Here is a 23,425-nt window from a genome sequence, read left to right on the forward strand (position 1 = left end):
CGGCAGAGAAGTTATTGATCTGACCGAGACCATCCATTGGTGTGGGGAGGATCTGGTCCTGACCCCAGAGCTTTTCAGTTGCACCCACTCGTTTTCTAGAAGTTTTGCTACATGATTAGGAACGTCCTTTGCAAACATGGTTATTTGCATCTGCCCTTATACCAGATGCTAGGCTGAACCAAGGGAAGAGGTTTTGTCCACACCAGGTGAGCGTGGGGTGCTGCAGGGGCAGCAGTCGGGTGCCCGGCCGGGAACGGATGTGGGTCCTCCCGCCTCCCGATACGGTCCTACCTCTCCCTCAGGCTTGCCGCTCAGCAGGTCAGTCCTTCCACCAAAAACCCCGACGGGGGCTGCGCCAGCCTTTGTAAATGAGGAGGGAGAGGGGTCGACAGAGTCTCGGGGGCAGATGGACAAGGAGAGGCCCAGGCAGTGGGCCTCTGGGGTGGAGGGTGGCAGTGAGGAGGCGTGCCCTCTGGGTAAGGTGAGTGTACCTCGGGCCAGTCTGGGCAATGCCCGGAGCCTGGGGGGCACTGGGGTCAAAGGCTCCCAGAGGAGCAGGGAAACTGAGGCCCCAAATGTGTCTTCAAATGTGTCTTCTGTGGACCCATCCGCTCAGCAGCTCCTCCTAGAACAGCTGCGTGCGCAAGCACGGTGGCCCCCGGGCTCTGTGAGCCTCTCGCGGGGGAGCCGGGCTGGGGTGAAGGGCATGGAGCAGGGCGTCCACTGGGGCTTTACAGGAGGCGGCACCAAGCTGCACGCACGGGGGGAGAGCAAAGAGATGGTCCTGTGGAGAAGAGAAGCCATAGAAAGAAGAGCTCCAGCACCTAAAGGGGTGGGGAGGGGCTGCAGCACTGGAGCAGGGCTGGCGCACATCATCGTGTTGCTGGGCTCCTAGCTGCCGTCAGAAGCAACCCAAGTTTTAAAGAGAGAGCGAACCTCTGAGAAGAGAAGGTGACGTGTGTAAAGAGATAAGGACGCGGGGTCAGGGACGATGGCCTCGGCGGCCACAGCTCCTGAGCCAATAGGGAGCAGGCGGCCACTCCAGCCCCTAGAGATCCAAGCCACAGTGACAGGGCCGTGCTACGTCCAGCTTGGAGGGCTCAAAGGGAAGCTTCTAGATAGAAAACTCTGTTGGAACAGCCACCAATCAGTCACTGGCCGAGGGCCACCCCAGGGGACTGAGCAAGTGCTGACCAAGTGGCTTCAGGAGCCTGAGGTCGGTGCTCCCAGGAGAGCTGCGGGCGAAGCCACAGGGAGCGCCGGCAGCTGACGCCCAAGAGGGGTGCCCGGAAGGAGTCCCAGGGACCCGGGTGTCTGGGTGGAGCCAGACAGTGTCCAGCGCGGCGAGCAGAGGCGAGGGAGGCCCAAGGGCCGCCCGGAGCTCTGCGGGCGTCCGTCGACTTGCTTCCACTCTGTCTTCATCCTCTTTCCCTCCCAGCCTGTCTCAGTGCTGGGCGTCTCAGGCTCAGATCCTCCAGACACTCTGCGGCCCCCAGGGATGGGAGACGATGGTCTCCTGGATGCATGGGGAGTGATACCCACTGCGGGTCCAGATCTCTGAATAAAGACTTTCCATCACTCCCCTCTCACCAACGCCAGGCCTCCTGTGGTTCATCGACTTCAAGAGCTTCAAGGGTCTGCGATTCTGCAAGGCAAACTTGACCCTTACCGCCGCTGACCTGCTCTGCAGGCCCTTATGTGTAACTTCAGTGCTGCTACCTCCGTTACCTTAGCTCCATGGGCTTCCGGACAGTCCGTGAACTCTCACTGCTGTTGCCCCTTTGTCTCTGAGCCCCCATCACTCTGTGGGGCTGGGGGAACCACAGGTGATAAGCACACGGGCCAATCTGCCATTGCACCGGGAACCAGGCTCTAACTCTTCACCCATCAGCTTGCCTGGGACAGATGCCAGCCCCGGGGTCAGAGGCAGGACTGGCATTGGGGCTTGGAGCCAAGGTTCTGACTCAAGCAGAGACAGGGCTTCAGTAAGAAGTCAGGGTGGAGGGCGGAGGCTCCAGGGGACTGCCAGGCCCGCTTGCGAAGTGGCTGTGCAGGCTGGCCAGGGCAGGGCACACATAAGCTGGGGCTTTGACTACAGCAGGGTGACCGGGCAGGGCTGGCCTCAGAGGGTCAGGAGGCCCGGAAGTAGATGGTAGGCAGCAGAGCTCCAAGGGCCCCGGAGCGGAAGGCAGGGCATCAGAGAAGACCGGAGAGATGGGCTGGTGAGGCCGGTGGGCATGGCAGGCAGTGTCCAGGCACCAGGGCAGGGCAAGTGGCGCCTCCCACTGTGGTCCGGGCTGAGGGTGGGCCCCGCTCTGGACCAGAAGCTCTCTGTCCGTGGCCCCCGGTCAGGATGGGCCGCAGCACTGTGGCCTGGGGGGGAGGCTAGGCAAGGGCCCTGGGTTAGGGTGGAGAGGCTAGTGGGCCCAGAGTCACAGAATGGAGAGAAAACGAGACAGACCCTCCAAGGGCTGGCGAGAGTATCACTCTGGAGGAAGCCGCCCAGTAGCAAGTGGATAAAAAACACATTCCTGGAGGAGCCCAGAGACAAGGGGACTCGGGGGAGGCTCTCAGAGGAGGGCTGACTGAGTCAGAGTGCCATTAATCCTCATCTCTGCGGGTGCCACGTGGGGAGGGGCAGCCTGTGGTGAAGGAGCCTTCAGCCGACGCCATCGCAGGTGGGTCAGGGCGGGGCAGTGCCCAGCAGGCCCCTCCGTCCCAGAAGGGTTGCTGCAGGGCCTGGGCCTCCGAACCCTAAAGGATTTATGTACCCACCAGGCCTCTGGATGTCAGCCTTGCAGGCTCGGAACCGGATTTGCCAACTCGGCAAGGTGGATCCGTCTCTGGAGGAAGGGCTCACATTGACCAAGCTCACGTGACTGATGGATAAAATGTCAATTTATCAATAATGAATGTCATACGGACCAATTTTTTTTTTTTTTGGCTGTGTTGGGTCTTCGTTGCTGCACACAGGCTTTTCTCTAGTTGCGGCGAAGGGGGGCTGCTCTTCGTTGTGGTGCGTGGGCTTCTCATTGCAGTGGCTTCTCTTGTTGTGGAGCATGGGCTCTAGGCATGCGGGCTTCAGTAGTTGTGGCACATGGGCTCAGTAGTTGTGGCTCTTGGGCTCTAGAGCATAGGCTCAGTAGTTGTGGCGCACAGGCTTAGTTGCTCTGTGGCATGTGGGATCTTCCCGGACCAGGGCTCGAACCCATGTCCCCTGCATTGGCAGGCAGATTCTTAACCACTGCACCACCAGGGAAGTCCCTTGTTGAAGTCTTGAGGAGAATTCCTTCTTCTTGCATTTTAAGTTCTGGAGGCCAGAAGTCCGAGATCAAGGTGTCAGCAGGGTTGGTTCCCTGTGAGAGGTGTGAGGAAGGGCATGTTCCAGGCCTTTCTCCTTGGCTGGTAGATGCCACCTTCGTGCTCACATGGTGTTCTCACTATATGCAGGCCTGTATCCAAATTTACCCTTTTTATAAGAACACCAACCATATTGGATTAGGAGCTCACCCTGCTCCAGTATGACCTCAGCTTAACTAATTACATCTGCCAGGACCCCATTTCTAACTAAGGTTGTTTTCCGAGGTCCTGGGGGTTAGGATGTCAACATATGAATTTTAAGGAAACACAATTCAAACCATAACAGAGACTGAATTCAAAGGAGCATAGAAAACCAGGTCTGGGCATAGCCAACAGCCATGGCAGTTCTAGAGGCTTCAGAGCAGGAATTAAAAGATCTGATTTAGAGCCCACACAGTTGGGCCAAGCAGCTAGCTGCCCCTTAGCCTCTCGAGAGGACTGGCTCACCATGCCCAGGTGCTGTGTCTCTCTCTTCAGAATTCGAATCCCAGCAGGGAGCAGCTGGCTGGTCTAGTTGAGCCAAGAGCCTGACCCCTTAGCCTGCAAGGGGGCGGCAGGAGACAGTGGGGAGCTGAGGACAGGGCCCTCCGAGGTGGGCCCTCCAGACCGTGTCCCACGTGGAGGAGTCACTCCAGCGTGTACTGGGGGAGCGGCAGGGAAGAGGGAAGGGGCCTTCCAGCCCTGCCTCTTTTAAGTGGCTTTCACACCTCTGCTGTGATCTGTGTGCATTGATGTCACGGCCTAATTCTCAGAGAAGGTTCACAGATGCGGACTCTGAAGCTCAGAGGTCTGGCCAGGAGCCTGGAGACCCAGGTGCCCCTGACTCCACCGGGGAGCCCTGGGCCAGCCCTCTTTCATGGGGAGCATTTGGGCCAGGTGAGCTCTAAACACCTTACAGCCCAAATGTCTGCACGGGTAGTGTGTGTGGAGCAGTTTCTACAGCCCCTGCGTCCTCTCTTCCTCATCTCCTCCTAAGAAACTGAGGCAGCAGCCTTCCAGCATCGGGGAGGGAGCTGGGGCCATATTTCCAGGAGGGCTGGCCAGGGGAACGTGCCAGGCTATTTTTGCCAAAATCTCAGCTTCTGTACACTGGTGCCAAATAGAAATATGAAGACGAAATTTAGGAGGAAAGAGAAAGTGTAACTTTACTCTTTGCCAGGCAAAGAGGGAACACTGCAGCCTAGCGCCTCCGAAGACTGTGCCCCCCACCCTTCCAGAGGGTAGTGAGAAGTTTTATAGCAATAGTTCAAAGAGGGCGTGATCAGCTCATGGGCATTCTTCTGATTGGTTGGTGGGGAGGTAAGTGGGAGTCGGCATCATCAACCTTCTGGTTCCAACCGGTCTGGGGTCCACGTGCTTGTAGGCAGCATAACTTCTCCCACCTGGAGGGTGTTTCAGCATCTGCAAAACAGCTCAGAGATATTGTTGCGTGTATCCATTGATGGGGCACCAGCACTTTGCCCCAAGGCGGAACTATTGTTCTCTTGACTTTGTTTCTCCCTTGTCTCGCATCCCCTCCCTTCCCTAATTAACAACTGCTTGAATCTGCCCCTTGGAACTCAGGGAAGGTTATGGAGGCTGAATGAAGCCTGTTTCCTGTAATCAAAGAAATGGGGGACACAGACATCATGCCCAGGAGCCCCACAGGGCCCTGCTCGGTATCATTATCTGTTGGGACTTCCCCGCAGGGCCCGAGAGGAACCAGTGGGCGTCCCTCCTGAGTACACGGACCTCCCACCCGCTGGCTCAGGCCAGGCCTCCCGGCAAGGTCAGCATCCTGTGCGGCCCGGACCCCCATGCGGTCACTGATGGGAGGCCTGGGCCAAACTCTTCTGAGTGGCGAGCTACCAACATGCAGATGGCGTTGGGGAGTGAGAGATGACCTTGCAGCGGAGGTGGGGTAGAGACCGCCGCCCCCCAGCCCTGGGTGCGTTCCCGCCTCTGCCCGGAGGGGCCTCGGCTGGCAGCCAGCTTGCCACCTCTGGGTGCAGCCACAAGCTTGAAGCCCGGTGTCTGAATGGCCACAGGGACTGGGATGTCTTTGAGGAATCACAGAGAGAAGGATGTCCAAGCTACAGGAGCCCTCAGCTAGGAAATGAGGCTCCGAGAAAGGCGGTACTTGGACAACTGGACAAACCAGACACTGAGCTGGTTCCTGACCTTCAAACTTCCGCTCTCTGAGAGTTCCTCAAACTGGGGTCCCCTGGGTCTGCTTGGGAGTCTAGGAATTCTTTACAAAGAAGACTTTTAATTGGGTGTTTGTAACCTAAGAAAAATCTAAAAGCAATACGATTTGCATATCCTGGCTCATCCTGACAAACGTCTAATAAGTGGGGGACAGCCATGCACTGTCTGGGGCCCAGATCACGTGGGGGCTCTTTGAACTACTGCAGGCTGGTGAGAGAAGGACCCAGAGAAGCTGGATGATGTCATGGCCCCCGGCTGGGGAGGGCGGGCAGCAGGGAGGGAAAGGCGGTCAGCCCCAAAGAGGAGCCAGGCCTACGGCTCTGCAGGTCTGAGGTCTGCGGTTCCCGCCAGCCTCCGGCAGCTCCAGGGCGTGCAGCTCCTCTGACACAGCCCCGTGATTCATGCCTCATCTTGGCTCAGTAACTGGAGCCAAGCCAGAGGCAGAATTTTCTAGGCTGTGTGGCAACAAGATCAGCCATCCTGAGAGAACTGGGTGTGCCAAGGTTGGAGGGCGGGGCTTGCAGCAGAAGTTGGGAGGCTCTGAGTGATCCCCAGGGCAGCAGGGACTGTGCAAGAGCCATAAAGAAGAAACAGGCCCCAGACACACGCAGAGCCCCTCCTTCCAGGCACGTAAATTGCATGCCTCCGTTGGGTGCTGCCCGCCTCCTACCCCTTACCCACTACCTAACACGGATCTTCACTCACTGCCCTGAGGACAGCCTTGCAGGGAGGGACAGAGCCATGCTGACACCAGGAAGCCCACGGGTGGATAGGCAGGTGTCCGCCCACGGGTGGATAGGCAGGTGTCCGCCCACGGGTGGATAGGCAGGTGTCCTCCCACGGCCGATCAAGTTTCTGCGATATTGGTCATGGATTCTGTTTGGGCCTCTGAGAAGCTGCGCTTTGCCCTGCCCTGGAGGTGTTGACAGAGTGGCCTGGAAACCTGGGTCAGCAACGGGCAAATCCCGACAAGTGGCCCCAGTGCCAGGAGAGACTTAAGAAAGCATGAGCTCAGCTGGGGACCGAGAACCCACTGTCATGACACATCTCGTTTCCGGGCCCGCCCAGAAACCCTTTCTCTGGAGGCAGCGTGGCGTAAGGGAAGGGCCGGAGCTTGGAAGGCTCGCTGTGGGTTGTCACAGAGCCCTCGGTTCCCTGGGGTTTGGGCTGGAGCATCTCGGGGTCCCCCTGGCTGACCCTCTGGCCAGGGACTTCCTTGGAAGCTGGCTGACTCGCGCTGTAGCCAGCCCGGGACGAAGGAATAAAACCCTCACAGTTAGTAGAATCCTTACCGCCCACCCCACGCCCCCGCCCTGTCCCCAGGACAGCCTAGACCAGGGCCATTGGTGCCCTAGGGCCACCACCAGTGGGAAATCCCAAAAGGACAGGGAGCTTCAAAAGGGGGACAGGCTCGCAGCTGACTTCATTTGGAGCCAGGCTCCAAGAGGCTTAAGAAGGCTTTAGGGTTCTGCTGGCAGTGGGTATGAAAATCCCTTTGCTACAAATGCTCTGAAGCAAGTCATGAATTTCTCTCATCCATCCATCCATCCCCACCTGCTCGTCTGGCCCAGCTGATGTCCGGCGAGCATCCTAGCACAGATGTGGCTGCGGCAGCTCCTGGGCTGGAAAAGGAGTGGTCCTGCCAGTCCAGCCACTTCAGCCAGCCCCAGGCAGCACCACAGACTCAGACCTGGAGATACCGTCCACCAGGGATGGAGCAGGAGGCCTGATGAGGACACAGCTTACAGCAAGGGGGACACGATTCTGCCTCAGCACAGCCTGGACCTCCGCCCTGAGAGCAGGGAAGGGCCAGGCTGAGGGAAGTATAGCCTTACCCCGAGGATCCCAAGTCCCTAGGTAGGAGAAACGCGCAAAAGCTGAGATGAGGAAACCAAGACGTAGAGGGAAAAAAGTGCCTGGCCCAGAGTCACTCAGAGTCAAGGTTGACCCAGGAACCTGGAAGGGGAGGGAGGAGAGGAAAGAAGGAGGGGAAAGAGGAGGGGAAGGAAGAGAAAAGGGGGGCTCTGGAGCTGAGGCTGGAATTAGCAGGGGAACTGCAGAGATGTCCTAAGCCCCAAGCCGGCTCGCCTGGCCTTCTCCTGTCCAGAGGTCCAGTCGCTGGGCTTTCAGGGACCCACACAGCCCCACCTTCTCCCAGTGGCTAGGCCTGTGTTCCTGCTGCTGTGTGCGCCTGCCCTCTGGTGGCAAGATCTGCAAGTGCATCACCACTGCAGGATGCAAGTCCATTCAGCACCTACGGTGCACCAGGCGCAGAGCTGGTAGTCAGAGAAAAAGGAAAATGGCCCCAGTTCTGAGAGTGCATGGATTAGGGTGGAAGACAGAGGAGAAAACAGGCCATGATAATACAACGAGGAAGGGACTTACACTGGGGAATTTTGGGGTGTTACAAAATAGGGCTGGTTTAAAACAGGACAGCCTCAAATCTGAGAGTAGGAGCCTTTCCCAGCAGGAGGCACCGCCAGGTCCGGGAAGATGTTGCCAGCCTCCACTCCGGAGGCCCTAGGCTTCCCAGGAGGGGTGGGAGGGCGCCAGGGGTACTCTCCAGTACTGGTCTGTCTGCGGCCAGAACCCCAGAGCCAGAAGGGACGCCTGGAAGAGGTTTGTGACCATGTCTGCAGACGAGCCTCGGGGCTGTGGCGTGAGGGGTGGAGAGGATCCCAGCCCTTCTCCCTGTCTTAGCCCAGCCTCACACTAGAGAGGCCTCGGGGCCAGTTAGTTAAGTACCTGGGCTTCGGAGCCAGACTGTCTGGGGCCTCATGGCACCTGTGACCTTGGGCAATCCCTCTCTCTGAACTTCAGTTTCCCCATCTGTAAGATGGTAGTAAGAAGGCGAGTGCCCACCTCAGAGGGTGGCCATGGGAGTTAAAGACACTGGCACAGGAAAAGCACGTGGAACGGCATGTGGCACGTGGTAAGTGCTGTTTACACCAGTCCTTCTTTCTTTTAAAAGTGTCCCCTCTCTGGACTTCCCTGGCAGTCCAGTGGTTAAGACCCCACCTTCCAATGCAGGGGGCGTGGGTTCGATCCCTGGTCAGGGAACTAAGATCCCACATGCTGCGCGGTGCGGCCAGAAGTTTTAAAAATAAATAACTAATAAAAGTGTCCCCTCCCTCGCTCTGATGCCAGACAGTGCCCATGGGGCAGAGACCCCAAAAGAGGTGTCCCGCCCGAGGACGCTGGCTCTGCTGAGCCTGGAACCAAGAGCCGGGCACAGGCCTGGGTGCTGCAGAGACTGTGCCCTGATTCCAAGCGCCCTCGTGTGATTCCCCGAGGCCCGGAACTGCTCTCCTCTGGGCGGGCTGCTCTGGATTCTCCCACGGGCCCTGTGGGCAGCTGCAGGCTTATTTCTGAGCTGCATCGTCCAGTTTGCATGAAAGCATTGGCTACAAGCCACACATCTATTGAACTTGTCTTTCTGGGGGCGCGCTCTCAAGCCTCACCACTCAGAGTGTGGTGTCATGCTAACCAGCAACATCGGCGTCACGTGGGAGCTGGTTGGAAGTGCAGACCCTCAGGCCCCGCTCCTGACCTACAGAATCCGAACCTGCATTTTAACCAGAGCCCAGGTGACTCACGTGCTCATTACACCTTGAGGAGCAAGAGTGTCTTAAGCAACGGGGCTAAGGGGGCAAAGGCATTGCAGGGTGATGCACGTGCCCACTGGGCCTTCCCTGGGCAGCACCCCTGCCAGGGCCCAGAAATTCCAGGGATGTTGGCCAGGTTCAGAGCGTCCTGGCCTCCACACAGCCTGGGCAACGCTGCCCAGCAAGTGCTGAGAGGGACAGAGGCACACAGGCCCCTGTGAGCCCAAGTCTGCCCAGGGGGAGTCAGGAATCTGAGCTGAGACTTGAGGGGAAAATTGCAGTTGGCCAGGCAGACGAGTGGCAGAGGGCGTTCCAGGAAAGGGGACAACCTGTACCGATTCCAGGGCTGGCGTTTTCAGAGGAGAGGACTTCGCAGACCTCATCCTAACACCGTCAAGCCCTGGGGCAATCGGAGGCCCACATCCTCTGTGGCTAAATATTTTAAAGCTATAAATCAAGCTCATAAACTATTAAATAAAGTATGTTCCGGCCTCTTACCTTGACAAATATGCCTTCACGAGGGCCTGCAAGGCCACGTTCAAATTTAGAATTTTGGGCCTCCTTGGAGTTAGACACCAAAACGTGATGGTGCGGGGGAGCCAGCTTTGCCCGCCCCTTCTGATCCCACCCACCCTGCACCACGAGGACACATGCATACGGGCACACGCGTGCAATCGGCCCAGGCTGCCCATCCTCACACCCCTTGCCCCACAAACAGCTGCCTCGGGTGGCCTCCAGGAGGACAGACCCCAGGAGCAAGCCCTCGGAGTTCCTGGAATTGGAGGAGGGTGACCCTGGGAGGGCGTCTCCTTGACCCCATCGGGGGCACACCAGCTGGAGAGGCTCTGTGACAACGAAACTATGATACCCTCTATAAGATACACTCTAATTTCAGGGATGTTAAAATGTCAACAAAATGTGCATTTTTTAAAATTTAATTTTTTATTGAAGAATAATTGATTTACAACGTTGTGTTAGTTTCTGGTGTACAGCAAAGTGATTCAGTTATGTGTATATAACTGATATATATATATTTTTTTCATATTCTTTCCCATTATGGTTTATTACAGGATACTGAATATAGTTCCCTGTGCTATACAGTAGGACCATGTTGTATATCTATTTTATATATAGCAGTTTGTATTTGCTAATCCCAAACTCCTAATTTATCCCTCCCCCACTCCCTTTCCTCTCTGGTAACCATAAGTTTGTTTTCTATGTAAGTCTGTTTCTGTTTCGTAAATATATTCATTTGTGTCAGATTTTAAATTTCACATATAAGTGATATCGTATGGTATTTGTCTTTTTCTGACATACTTCACTTAGTATGATAATCTCTAAATCCATCCATATTGCTGCAAATGGTGTTATTTCATTCTTTTTTGTGGCTGAGTAATATTCCATTGTATCTATGTGCCACATCTTCTTTACCCATTCATCTGTCAATGGACATTTAGGTGGCTTCCATGTCTTGGCTATTGTGGATAGTGCTGCTATGAACATTGGGTGCATGTATCTTTTTTTTTTCCTAATAGATTTTACTTATTTATTTATTGGCTGCGTTGGGTCTTCATTGCTGCACGTGGGCTTTCTCTAGTTGCGGTGAGCGGGGGGCTACTCTTTGTTGTGGTGCGAGGGCTTCTCATTGCGGTGGCTTCTCGTTGCGGAGCACAGGCTGTAGGTGTGCGGGCTTCAGTACTTGTGGCACGTGGGCTTCAGTAGTTGTGGCTCTTGGGCTCTAGAGCGCAGGCTCAGTAGTTGTGGTGCACAGGCTTAGTTGCTCTGCGGCATGTGGGATCTTCCTGGACCAGGGATCAAACCCGTGTCCCCTGCATTGGCAGATCCTTAACCACTGCGCCACCAGGGAAGCCCCATATCCTTCTGAATTATAGTTTTCTCTGGATACATGCCCAGGAGTGGGATTGCTGGACCATATGGCAACTCTATTTTTAGTTTTCTTGAGGAACCTCCATACTGTTTTCCATAATGGCTGCACCAACTTACATTCCCACCAACAACAACAACAAAAAATGTGCATCTTACATTGGATGTCCAGCAGCCTTCTGATTCCCTGGCTGTGAGAGTGTTTTTAAGCCTAATGTTGCACTGAATCTATAGGTCAATTTACATAGTGTTAGCAATATTGACAATTTTAAACCTTAATGATGTTAAATCTTCTGATCCACAAACAAGGGATATCTTTCCATTTATTTAGGGCTTTAATTTCTTCAAACGGTGTTTTGTAGTTTTCTGTGCACTTCTTTGCAAAGCCTTTTCACAGTTATTCCCTCTTCAGAGCCTTGAAAACCCTCTGTGAAGTAGAGATCACACTCTGTACATCAAAGATGCCTCAACTAGTAAGTGACAGAGCTGGGATTTAAATCCCTGGCCCATCAGCAGAGCTGGGCCTAGACTTGCTCTGCTGGGGGCCGCTCATTCCAGCCCCTAACTGCATAGGGACCGAACATCTCTCCTCTGTCTGGGAAACCTGCTGACCTGGTGACAGTCCCTCTGACTTGGAGGGGGGGTTGGAGGGAGGGACAGGGGCAGGACTGGCATGAGATGCTCAGGGTCAGGGAAGGAGGGTCCAGGGGAGGGTCCCACACACAGGCTACAGGCAGGGAGGGAACCTGTTTGGTTGAAACAGTGTCCCCAGCCCTTGGCTTCCATGAAAACCACCTGGGCGCTTAAAAAGTTCCCAGCGTCCAGGCTCCACTTCAGACCAATTAAAGCCGAACCCTGGGAGCAGGGTCAGGGAATCCGTGATCTTAAAGTAACTCAGGTGAGGCTGCAGCTCGGGCGGGGGAACCGCCGGGTCAGGTGGTGAAGTTGGCCGTCAGTCCTGACCCATCAGCTCTGCCCCAGCACACACTGAGGCCAGCAGAAGAGTCCAGACTTTAGATCAGACAGACCAGGCTACAGTCCCGGGTGTGGATCTCGGTTCCATGTCACAAGTTCTGTGACCCTGGGTGCTTGACCTCTCTGACCCTCAGTTGATGAATCTGTGAAATGGAGACAGGTATACCTACCTTGAGAGACGGGATCTGTTTCTCCTCTTCTTGAGCCTGGACTGGCCTGTGACTGCTCTGACCAGCAGGGTACAGCAGAAGGGACGCTGCACCAGCTCGGGGTCTAGACTCAAGAGGATTGGCAGCTCCCCCCTCCATGTCTTGGGCCTCTTACCTGACTTTTCAGGTGAGGAGAACATAAGGCTGAGAGGTGACTTGCCCAAGTAAAACTATCAAGTGCTCACTGCTTTCCTGGCTCTGAGGGAGGAAAAGGCAACATCTGGGGCAGCAGATTTGACCAGACTTTTGGAGTTTTGAGTCCTGGCTCTGCCACTCCCCAGCTGTGTGACCTTGGGCTGCTAGATAACCCTCTCTGTGCCTATGCCACTGCTTTTGTAAAATGATGATAAATGGTTGCACCTCAGGGCTGTTGCAGGGGTGAACTGAGAGTACCCTGTCTTGACACAGCGGCTAACAGCTACTGTTAGCAGGGAGGCTCTGCCAGCCCCGGCCTGGAGGTCATTAGGGGCCTGGCCACAGCTGTGCTGATCTGGTGGCTTATTTTTGAGGAAGAAGCAGGACCCAGCACGGAAGCGCCTGGGAAAACCCCCTATTTCCCACTGGTCCCCTCTTCTCCCCTCTGGAGACAGCAGAGCCATCCAGGGGGTGTCAGGGTGGGGCAGGATTTCCCCTCTTGTGACAGACCCCCACTTCCTCAGCTTGCATATCACGGCCAAGGTTCAAGTGTCAGGTGGGGCTGGGGAGGCAGCATAAGTTTTGCCCTCCTCCTGAAGCCAAGGGCCCGTGACCCCACCTTTTCCTAGGGGTAAGCCAGATGCCAGGTGGGCCTCCTGGTCCCTGGATGCACAGGTCACCTCCTCTGGGCGCTCCTGGTTCTGAGGCCTGTGGAGGCACATGGTCCTGCCCAGGTGTGCCCGGTTCCCAAGCGCCTCGGGGTTCCTGTTCCTCACGCAAAAACCTCAGACCTTCTCTGTGCTTCTCCCTGGTGAGCGCGTCTCCCCGAGCAGCACAGACCACCCCTGCGTGGAGTCCGTCTTCTCACTGTAGTGCATCGGTCACATCTCAGATGACAGTGGACAGAGTCTGGGGCCAAAAAGGGCCTCAGAGATGATCTGATCCAGCCCTTGATCAGAAAACCATTTTTATTGTAGTCAAATATAACCGTGATTTACCATTTTAACCATGTGTAAGTGTACCGTTCAGTGGTGACTGATTTTTATAGCTGAGGAAACATTCATTCAAATGAAATTCTCAGCAGAAGCCTGATATAAAACTGTCCACGTTTTGTGGCCCGTGGAGGGCTGGGCCTCCACAGCCCCTGCAGGAGCTGGGAGGGAGCAAAGTGCAGGGCACGGAGGACAGAGGCGGCCCTGGCCGTCGTCCCCGCCACCGCCCCTGCTCTCCATCAGGCATTCGGCCCCCTTGTCCTTGCCCTCCAGGCCTGGTCTGACCCGTGAACACCCCGTCCGCTCGGGGACTCGTGGCCTGCTCCCCAGTGCCCACTGGGACCTCCAGCCACAGGTCAAGGCACTGTGGACAGTGGCTTATGGCAGGTCTGGGTGATGGACGAGGGGATGCTGGGCCTGAGCCTACCAGATAGGGACCAGGACGGCGAGATGCTGTCTAAAGCACTAAGGGTGCCCATTCAGTGCCAGGAAGGACCCGCTGGCTGGCAGAGCCGCCCACAGAGGCACAGTTCTGAGATGACTGGGCAACCGTGGAGCTGTGAGCTCAAGACACAGGCCCATGGAGGAAGGAGCCTGGCCATGGGCCAGCCCCCAGGAGCCCCGTCAGGCGCGCTTGGACTGGAAGGGACACATTGGCTCCGTCCGTGAGGTGTTGGCACGCTGCCCGTCTGGATGCATTTCTTCTGAGTGAAAAGCGGGTCACGAGTGAACCCCTTGGATGAGGGCTTGCGGTCCTCTGCCCCTGCCCAGCGGCGGGAGGCACAGCGTGAACAAGGAGGGCCCTTCGGGGACGGAGGGAGGGAGGGAGGAGAGAGGAGGACCCTGTGTCCCTGGTGGGCAGGAGGGCATCCAGCTGCAGAAGGAGGCTTTGAGTCAGGAGATGTGATGATTTTGTCCTCCACATAGAGGGCCCACCACGCTCCCCTCCTTCCAAAGGCTTGAAGGAGGAGAACAAGGAATATAGGAGACGTTCTGTGAAGAAAAGCAGATGAACAAAGCACTTACAGTTCAGATGAGAAGCCTCCAATGTGAGTGAGCACATCTGCAGCCTGAAATCCCACAGCTGGACGGTGAGGTGCCGGAGCTGCCACCGAGACCTCACATCCTGCCTGCACCTCACCCAGAGCCAGTGCTGGACCTTCGCAGAAAGGCCGCGGAGGGGGGAATTTACTGCGCGGAGGCAGAGAAGAAGCTCCCCGACGTGCGTGGAAACATCAGCCTCACAGTCACTGGAGTGACCTCCTGCAGGAGGAGACGGGAGAGGGGACAGGAGAGAACAACCTCCTTCCCTGCAACAGAAACGTCTTATCTCTTCTGAGAAGGAAGCTAGAGAAAAGTGGGCACCAGCTCTTCCCACTGAGGGGAAGCCCAGCTAGTGAGAAGCGGGGCGGACACGGACACCAGTCGTGGAGCAGAGGCCCGGGGCCGTGGGTCAGCAGGTCCCTGGGGCAGGAGGCCGCTGAGCCTCCAGGACTGAGGGACCCGGCTCACTTGCAGGGGTGATGCCACATTCGCAGCAGCAGCCCCGTGGGCCCAGAGACCTTTACCCGTTTTCTCTCCTAAAAGCAATTTTGATCAATAGTTTTTAGTTTAATTGATACCGCACCTGCTCTTATTGAAGTTTAATAAAATTGTGTTTCCTAAGACAGTGTTCTTCAAAGATGGATGATTTTGATATAATCATTACGAATACATTATTTCCACTTCATTGGACCCTCTAGAGCTAGATGGGATAAGTATTGCATTTTGATTGAAACACAAGGTCCACTATTACTTAACCTGTAATTGACTTGGACACGCCGAGATGGAGACGCGTGAAAAATAAATCCATTTCTATATTCTGGGGAAAAAACCGATGAGAGTGGGCTCCTGCCCAGGGTGTCTACTGAGGGGCGCCCTGAAGCCCCGGAGCTTTTCCACGGATTTAACCCTTCACGTCTCAGGTGGGGAAACAGAGAAGCGATTTCCCTGGGTAACCCTGGGAAATTCACGGCAGCACAGGTACGAGCGCCATGTCTCTTTGTTTCCAGTCCAGCTTTGAGCCGCGAGTTGCTCAAGAAGAATAGGCTTCTCGGCCCCCACCTGTAATTCTAAGAAAATTTAATCAGCTTCCTGGTGCTTTACAAAAAGAGCCAGCTCTTTCTACCTGTTTGCAGCCTGGCCTGATGTTACCTTGGCAACAGCTGTCAACAGAAATATTGCCTCCCCCCCGGGCCTGTCACATCCTTTATACCAGACATGTGTGTGGCCAGGTGAAGGGGCAAAGCAGTTGGGCCTCGTAGACCCGGCCTCGGGGCTCCTTTCCGCTAAGATCTGCTTACTTATAACCCAAAGGAAATTTGTCCTAAAAACAGGATTTCCGTGCTCGCTTGGCTGGTTTTCTTTTTATACTCTATAAGGACTTAACGGGGAGAACCTTGCCGTTTGAAGAGGTTATTTTTAACAGCAGTATTAGCCTGACATCCTAAACATGGGATGTTACAGGTCAGTAGGAAAACCCACCGGACCTCACCGTCCAGAGGAGAAAAGGAAAGCCTCTCCAGGAGAGCTGATTGCCCAGAGTCTGTGTAATTTATTGGCGATGCAGGGCTTGGACTTGGCTGGAGTCCTGGTTGCCTTTTAGGGGTTTGGCGTTACTGCAGGTCTGGCTTGCTGACAGCAACGCCGTGTAGGTGCTGCCATCCCACGGGATGGGCACAGGCTTGTTCGTGGCCTTTATTAGAGATGGGGCACATTCTGGGGGCTAGATCCTGAGTCATCTTCTGGGAACCCCATTCTCTTGCTCCCAACTCTCCCTTCCCTTGTCTCCCAACTGTCCGCCACGGGCTGGAGACCTGGAATCTCTAGGGTTTGGGCAGGGGACGGACTGAGTGAGGTGGGCAGGGAGGGGCTGGTGAACTGGTCATCTGTCCCCACTCGGCCTGCACGACACCTGGGGCCGGAGCTTTGTGTCTGTTCCGTCTCCCCTCAGTCAGGATCCGAGGTCCATTCTGCTCCCAAGGCCCCTCCTGGACTTCCACAGGCTCCGTATGCGCCCCTGGCATCTGGCTGCACCCCCAGGAGGGAGGGGGAAGGCTTGACCTCTCCCCTCTTAGGTCTCCAGCTGGGGCTGAGGATTCAACTGACCTAAGACAGATTAACAGGAGAAAAGCATGCAGAGTTTTACCTGTACATGGGGGCCCTACAGGAAAAATGAAGGCCCAGAGACGTGGCAGAACCTAAGCTCATATACGAGGTTGGATGAAGAAAGGAAACTGTGGAAAAGGAACGAAAACATCTGGAGAGGCTACAGGAGGAGAGTTAGCTCAACAAGGTCCGTCTGCACGGCATCCTCCCTGGCTTGACTCCCTGTCTCTGATGATGGGTGTTTCTTCCTCCTGAAACAGGGACCCCATTTTGATCTGCCGGCAGCAGGGATGCTTTCTGTGGTTGGGGACATGTGATGAACCACAAAGACCCCTTCATGGGGGACACATATTAAAATAGGCAGGAAAGTAGATTTCCAACCGCCATCATGGTCTGCACCCCTGGGGAGAGCTGTGGACCCCGCTGTGGACCAAGGACGGCGCTTGCTCCTGGTCACCCAGGCTACCAGCTGGGTTCCTCGTTTTACTAAAACGCTCACCTGTTCGCTGTACTGCCTCCCCGCCCCCCCACCAGAGTGATCTCATGTGCGTGGTTGTCTTTTCCATGACTTGCAGGATGCAACTCAGGCAGCATCCCCCCTGCAGGCAGCCTTGCTCTGAGCTAAGAGGAGATGTGCTACAGGGGAGGGATGGGTGCAGAGAGTCGGGCTGAGGTTACTCCAGAGCCACACTTCAGATCCCATCGAACCCTCCATTTGGACTGTCTGGAGGGGCTCACGCTCACCAGTTTCCACGGGTTGTCCTGCTCAGAACACCTTCCCCATGCTTGTCCTGGAGAAATTCTGCTCTTTCTTCCAGAACCAGTAGCTGAGGAGCCATTTCCATAGTTGAGTTGGGTTCCAGTACTAGACAGAGGTCCTGTTTGGGCTTTCCATCAAGAGTCCCCCTTTCATGTAGAGTGGTCCCCACTTCCTGCCTGCCTCCCGCTATGGGAGCAGGGAGACAGAGTTCCCCCTCTTCTGCCCCCGACTGCAGGGCTCGCGTTGTGGTCCAGACCGTGACTGTGTCATCAGTGGTGGAGGTAACCGTGCTGGGGCCCAGAGCCGGAGACGCAGGCTGTGACAGCAGCAGGTGTGCCTAGGTGGTGTGACAGCAGCGGGTGTGCCTAGGTGGTCTGACAGCAGCGGGTGTGCCTAGGTGGTCTGACAGCAGCGGGTGTGCCTAGGTGGTCTGACAGCAGCGGGTGTGCCTAGGTGGTGTGACAGCAGCAGGTGTGCCTAGGTGGTCTGACAGCAGCGGGTGTGCCTAGGTGGTGTGACAGCAGCAGGTGTGCCTAGGTGGTGTGACAGCAGCAGGTGTGCCTAGGTGGTGTGACAGCAGCAGGTCTGCCTAGGTGGTGTGACAGCAGCGGGTCTGCCTAGGTGGTCTGACAATAGCAGGTGTGCCTAGGTGGTCTGACAGCAGCAGGTGTGCCTAGGTGGTGTGACAGCAGCGGCTGTGCCTAGGTGGTGTGACAGCAGCAGGTGTGCCTAGGTGGTGTGACAGCAGCAGGTATGCCTAGGTGGTGTGACAGCAACAGGTGTGCCTAGGTGGTGTGACAGCAGCAGGTGTGCCTAGGTGGTGTGACAGCAGCAGGTGTGCCTAGGTGGTGTGACAGCAGCAGGTGTGCCTAGGTGGTGTGACAGCAGCAGGTATGCCTAGGTGGTGTGACAGCAGCGGGTGTGCCTAGGTGGTCTGACAGCAGCGGGTGTGCCTAGGTGGTCTGACAGCAGCAGGTGTGCCTAGGTGGTCTGACAGCAGCGGGTCTGCCTAGGTGGTCACCACTGCCTTTGGCTGATCTCACTGTGGCTCATTTGATTTCTGCCTCTGACTTGTAGCTTCCTATCTATTCTGTGAGCCTGCAATGTCCTTAAAAAAGTAACAGCAACAAAACGAAAAGCAAAACCAAAACCAAAACAAAAGCCCTTGTTTGCTGCAGGCGGTCAGAATTGATCTCTGTTTTGCAGCCAAGAGCCCTGATGGATGGAGAATCCTGCCCGGAACTCTGGGATCCCGTGTGCTTCTCTGAGGTGGTTCGTACATGCAATGCTTCAGCAGCAATGATGGCTGATTCCTCAAGCCCCTTCTGGGAACTGGGACCTTGACAAGAGTTCTCGCATCAGTTCTCGGGGGCCTAAGATCTACAGTGATGTCCGCGGGCTCTGATGGAGCAAGTGGAAACGGACCGGAATTACTGGAGGATTTCCCAGCACGACAGTGTGTAGTGACGCGCTGCCTGGGTGCCTAGATCCCCCCGTCTGAGTCCCAGGGCGAGAGTGCTCAGTCCCCAGCGGCCAGGAGGTCAGGTCCTGTCCCCAGGGCAGCCTGCATCTGTGGTGCCGAAGCAATGGCCAGGCATCCTTTGGCATTTCTTCCATCGAGGAGTGAAGTCTGCATCCCCTTCCTCGAATCTGGGCATGTGCTGGGGCTGCTTGGCCATGGATCGCAGCAGGAGGAAGGCTGCCCGGTGTCTGCGCCGAGCCTGGAGAAACCAGTGGCTTCCGTATGGCCCTCGTGGTGCCCTCTCTCCGGGAGCCCTGACCGCCCCATGAGAAGACCAGTCGTCTTGGGTCCGCGTGGCTGTGGTCAAAATAAACAGTAGATATGGCTCAGGGCTGCGTCTTCTGTTTTTGTTTATGTCACACTAAGTGTGTTTGTTGGCCCCTCCGGGGGAGCAGGGGGAGATAGGATGGGGTGTGTCAGGTGTCGCAAAGGGCCTCGGCAGCCAGGCTCAGGCCTGGGGACTCATCCTATTGACAGGAATGAACCTGAGCCCTTTCTGAGCGGCGGGTTGGGAGCGATCCCCGTGGCTCCAAGTGGGAAGGTCACGGGGCCGGGGCAGCAAGGGCCAGGAAGCCAGGTGGGGCCACTGGAGATCTGGGGACACGTCTGGGGAAGAGACCGGGAAGGAGGCACCTTCCCCGAGCTGTGATGGGCTCAGCCATTCTCTTAGCCTGAAATCCTTCATCCTAGTGAGTCCTGAAGTCCCCGACTCAGTGATTCTGAGAATTCATGATTCCTTGATCCCACGACGTGATATGCCCGTGTTTCTCCAGTTGTGTGATCTGGTGATTCACAGAACCTCTCACCCGGCAGCTCTAAAATTCTCTGATTCATATGCTCTCCTGAATCAGCCCTTGCAGTTCCTGCCAACCCCTGGCCCATGGCTTCTCCTGGGAATTGAGGAAAGGCTGTTTGTTTCTGTCTCTGGGGGGCCTTTACCTTCCTCTGAGGTGGCTGAGATGGGGATTGTGCAGGTGGGGAAGATCCCGGAGGCAGCTGGAATAATGTGGACTGTGTGACCCCCGTGTGCCCCGGGTGCCCAAGTGCTGAGGCGGGAGCAGAGCCCCACCTTCGGGGGGAACTGAGAGGTGCTCGTGACCCAGGGCCCATCACCCACTCTGCTCACGCCCACCTGCTGGAGCAGCACCCCCAGGGCTGTGGTCTCCCTGAAGAGCCCTCCAGAGACAAGCTTCTGGGGTGGGGTCGCACCTTGTCTTAAGCCACGAGCTGGAGTCACCCAGTGGCATCCATAACCACTGGAGTTGACGGGAGGCCTGAGGACACGGGAGACAAGCAGAGTGGCCTGTGGATTTGGGTGACAGGGATTATGGGGGACAGGTGAGGGGTGCTAGTGGCAGGGCCGCAGAAACGAGAAGCCTGGATCGGGGACTTGGATAGACCTGCTGGCCCAGGGCCCACAGTGCCATGAGCTGGTCTTTATTCTTCTCCCCCTCAGCCAGCCTCTCGGCATCAAATCCAGTAGATGAGGCCCCCGTGCCAGGTTGCTGTGAGGCCCAGTCAGGGAAACAGGGAAAGCTGTTGGCACCGCGTCTGGGACTCTTGCTATCAGTTTCTAGTGGCTCTTTTCAGGGCCGTGCGTGGCCGTCTCTGCCGGCCAGGCCTCCCTGGCCCTCGTGTGCACGAGTCTCTCTGCAAGTGGAGGCTGCTCTGAGATGGTATCAAGAGAAGGAGGCGGTGTGGGAGGGAAGCCAGGCCTACCTCTAATCCACATGGCCCTCCTGGTCCCTCCTTGGTCAGCCTTGGGGTTTGGGGAGCTGCTCTGAGTTGGAGATGAAATGGGCCACAACCATGGTCACTGTTGGTTATGAAAAGTGGGGGAGACATGATCCAGCATGCGTGTACACATGCATCCATCCGTCCATCTATCCATCCATTCATCCATTCATCTATCCATCCATTCATCCATCCTTCCATTCAACTGTCCATTCATCCATCTATCCTTCCATGCATCCATCCGTCCATCTATCCATTCATTGATCCATTGTTCCATCCATCCATCCATCCACAATTTATTAAGTGCCTACCGTGTCTGAAAGAGTGCACCCCACCCCCTTGGATGACTTTCTATGCCCCTATCCTGCTCTGTTATTATTTATGCCTTTGTTCATCTGTTCACTCTCTTTCTCCCCCACTAGAATTTTAATTCCATGAAGACTTTGTCTTATTCGCCACTGCATCCACACATCTAAAATCAAGCCTGGCACTTAATAGGTGCTTGAAAGCATTTCTTCAATGTATGAATTTAACCCCCCTCCTGCAGCAACCCTGGGAATAGGTGTTATTATCCTTCATTTATAGATAAGGAAGCAGGCCCAGAGAGGCCAAGTGACTTGCCCACGGTTTCATTATTAGTAAGTCGTGACCTGGGAGATGAAGCCAGGTTTCCAGAGCTGGGTCTAACCCTTCATACTGCTCCATGCTTCGTGAGGAGGGAGAGAAGGGCACAATTAGTTCTCACTGGGCAATCGAGGGAGGCTTCCTGGAGCAGGGGGCCATGGGCAATGGAGGGTGGGTGGGACGTCCCCAGGCAGGGGAGTAGGTGAGGACAGCCAGCTGAGGAGACTTCTTTGGCCAAGGCCTGGGGGATAGGAGTGTGGAACTGGCCTCTGGGGTGAGGAGGGAGGCCTTACAAGATCCAGCCAAAAGCCTGCCAGACTTCTCGGGAGCTAGAAGCAATCCTCCACCCCTGCTGGTGGCACTGTCATTAGGACATTGGTGCTGAGTCTGGCCTGTCCTTGTCAATCAACTGACAGCAAGACATGTCCCCAAACACCTCGCTGAAAGGGCCTTTCTCCCAGGTTGTGGGCTCAGGGCCACCTCTGCCGTGCGAAGTGGGCTCCCCCTGGGCCCAGGAAAAGGGTCAGCTTAGCCAAGCCTGGGCAGACAGCCGGCCGGCCTGGGAGCCCTGGTTACACTCTCCCTACCTGCTGGACAACCTCTTCCCCGCCCTGGACCTCAGCATCCCCATCTATAATCGAAATGGTTACTGCAGCCCTTTGTCACCTGTGATGCTGGTGACCTCACCCAAAGCTGACTCTCCTGTGCATCTCGCTGCAGGTGAGGTATCTTTTCACATTGGACCCCTCCTTTGATCATCAATAACCCCGTGAAAGAGGCAGGGCGGGATCAATATCTCCATTTTCTCAGATGAAGGAACTGAGGTTTGAGAGAGAGAAAGTCATCGGTCCAAAGTCGCTGAGTCAGTGAGTGGCGTGTCCTGGTCTGGAATCCCAGCTCATCCCTCTGCGGCCACGAGGCCGGAGACTGCAGTCAGAATGGTGTCATGTTCTGATTCCGCTGGGGTCCCTGGCCAGGGTGTCCCTTTTTGAGTTCTCCTGTCATGCCACCCTCTGCCCACCCCCAGGGAAGAGGCAAAGGGCCCCCCTAAATACACCAGAAATGACTCCCCTCCTCTGATCTAAACCCCCATCCGCGTTTGGGCCACCACACTGGAGCCTTCTAAACTGCCCCGTCATTGGGGCCGTCCTGCGGTTCCCACACTGCCCATCCCAGGGAGGAAAGCTCTGGTGAACTTACAACCTGACCTCATTTCCGGGAGAGATTTCTTTAACCCAGAGAAGCTAGCCTAGCTGGCGCTGGGCATGGGGGCATTCTCAGGTAGGGACAGCAGCTTCTTGGGGCCAGGCTGACTGCACCAGCAGCGGATTCTCAGGGTAGATGCAGGGGGACCACAACTCTGGCCCCTGGTGGACAAACAGCAAGCCCTCGTGGAGGCCACAGCCTTTGTTCTAGAACTCTGGGCTCATTACTTCCCTTTGCTAGGCCTCCCTGCCTACAAAGCGCGGTAATCCCCCTTCCCCAGGCTGTCCAGATCCAACAGGACAGACGAGGCAGGGAGGGGGGGAAGGGTGCGGGGTTCCAGGTGGCGACGCAGACCTAGATTTCCACCCTGGTTTTGCCACTTACTAGCCTAGTGGCCTCGTGCAGGTTACTTAATAATAAATACCATTCACCTGCTAGGATTGTTTGGGGTCAGGGGGGTTAATTTGATAGAAAGCACTTTGAAGACTGCTGAGCTCCCCAGGGGGCTGCTGTGTTAGGGGTTATTGTGACAAGGTCCCAGCAGGGGAACAAGCAGAGGGATTAAGGCTCTGAACAGCGTGATGGTTCAGGGCCGGACAAAGGCTCAGGGCATGAAGCCCTTCGGAGATGCAGATGCTAAGGACGGGCTCTGGGTTGTAGGGTGGCAGAAGGAGCCAGGACCAGATGCGGGTGGGTTCTGGTTTGGGAGGAGACCTTGAGCTGTGGGTACGCTTTTGGGTGAGCTTCAGGGAGGGGACCAGACGTGAACGGTCGTTGGATGAGTAGGGAAAATGCACAATGCCGGTAGCTGAGAGCCTCTGCAGGGCTGCCTGGGCCTGTGCGGAGGGCCGTATTCTGAGACATCACCTTGGCTGGCTTCCCTGCAAGACGCTGGTCCTGGGGGAGCTGTGCTTTGTGAGGTAACAGAGGAACAAGGTGGGGGCTGTCGTGGGGCGGGGAGAGCCCCCGAATGCTCGAGTTTTAGGGCACAGGTGGAGACTCGAGAAGCCCCGAGATCCCCCAAGAGGAGAGTAGGCCTCCCCTCACCCTGTGCTCCCTCCCTCTGTGCCTCTCAGCCACCTGGT

At 56.1% G+C, this 23,425-nt stretch overlaps 1 protein-coding gene and 1 long non-coding RNA gene across 13 annotated transcripts in view; one reads left to right on the forward strand and one right to left on the reverse strand.

Annotated features, from left to right (window-relative positions):
- Positions 1-11,172, reverse strand: part of TAF1B (TATA-box binding protein associated factor, RNA polymerase I subunit B) — a 107,050-nt gene extending 95,878 nt beyond the window's left edge. Inside the window, exon 1 of the mRNA XM_067703736.1 lies at positions 11,164-11,172. The gene's annotated coding sequence lies outside the window, so the exon portion shown is untranslated. The remainder of the gene's footprint in view (positions 1-11,163) is intronic.
- Positions 1-23,425, forward strand: part of LOC137205488 (uncharacterized) — a 73,676-nt gene that overhangs the window by 36,417 nt on the left and 13,834 nt on the right. Inside the window, exons 4-5 of one of the 12 annotated variants that reach the window (XR_010934169.1) lie at positions 103-2,222; positions 2,779-10,705. The exons of 4 other annotated variants lie outside the window; for them this stretch is intronic. This is a non-coding gene — a long non-coding RNA (uncharacterized lncRNA). Of the gene's footprint in view, positions 1-102; positions 10,706-14,274; positions 17,787-18,331; positions 18,356-18,460; positions 21,311-23,425 lie in introns of those variants that run through there. 7 more of the 12 variants (XR_010934170.1, XR_010934171.1, XR_010934168.1 and 4 more) reach the window with 7 other exon arrangements.

The sequence above is a fragment of the Pseudorca crassidens genome, chromosome 14, assembly GCF_039906515.1.
Source record: "Pseudorca crassidens isolate mPseCra1 chromosome 14, mPseCra1.hap1, whole genome shotgun sequence".
NCBI lineage: Eukaryota > Metazoa > Chordata > Mammalia > Artiodactyla > Delphinidae > Pseudorca > Pseudorca crassidens.